At 67.3% G+C, this 386-nt stretch overlaps 1 protein-coding gene across 1 annotated transcript in view; it reads left to right on the forward strand.

The window, feature by feature from the left end:
- The first annotated feature begins 227 nt into the window (after positions 1-227).
- Positions 228-386, forward strand: part of CMTR2 (cap methyltransferase 2) — an 8547-nt gene continuing 8388 nt past the window's right edge. The window contains exon 1 of the mRNA XM_026084904.1: positions 228-251. The gene's annotated coding sequence lies outside the window, so the exon portion shown is untranslated. The remainder of the gene's footprint in view (positions 252-386) is intronic.

Genomic DNA, 386 nt, shown 5'->3' on the forward strand with positions numbered 1-386 from the left:
TAATGAGCCTCCTCGGGATTGAGAAAGGGCGGCCAAGCGGGTTGTAAAGGGTAAGGAAAGGAGTTAGGAATTGTCTTAAGCATCTGCTACTCGAATGTCGGTGGGCTGCAGAGGYTGAAGCGAGTTGTGCCYTCAGGCTCTGGAGGAGCACGGCCAYCGCCGCCGGAAACGAGAGCCGCCCGGGGGAGAAGGCGCCGCGCCGCGGAGGTGCCTCCTCTCCCTCCCCTGCGGAAACAGGCAGGCTGAACTAGGTGGCTATCCCGGGGAGAAGCGTTTCGCTTGGCGCCGGAGAGCGCGASTGCGCGGCGGCCCAGCGCTGCCGGCTCCCTCCCCGCACAGCGCCTCCCCGCCCGCGCTGAACGGCCGCGGGTGAAAGGGCGCCGGGC

The sequence above is a fragment of the Apteryx rowi genome, unplaced genomic scaffold (assembly GCF_003343035.1).
Source record: "Apteryx rowi isolate R43461 unplaced genomic scaffold, aptRow1 scaffold_653, whole genome shotgun sequence".
NCBI lineage: Eukaryota > Metazoa > Chordata > Aves > Apterygiformes > Apterygidae > Apteryx > Apteryx rowi.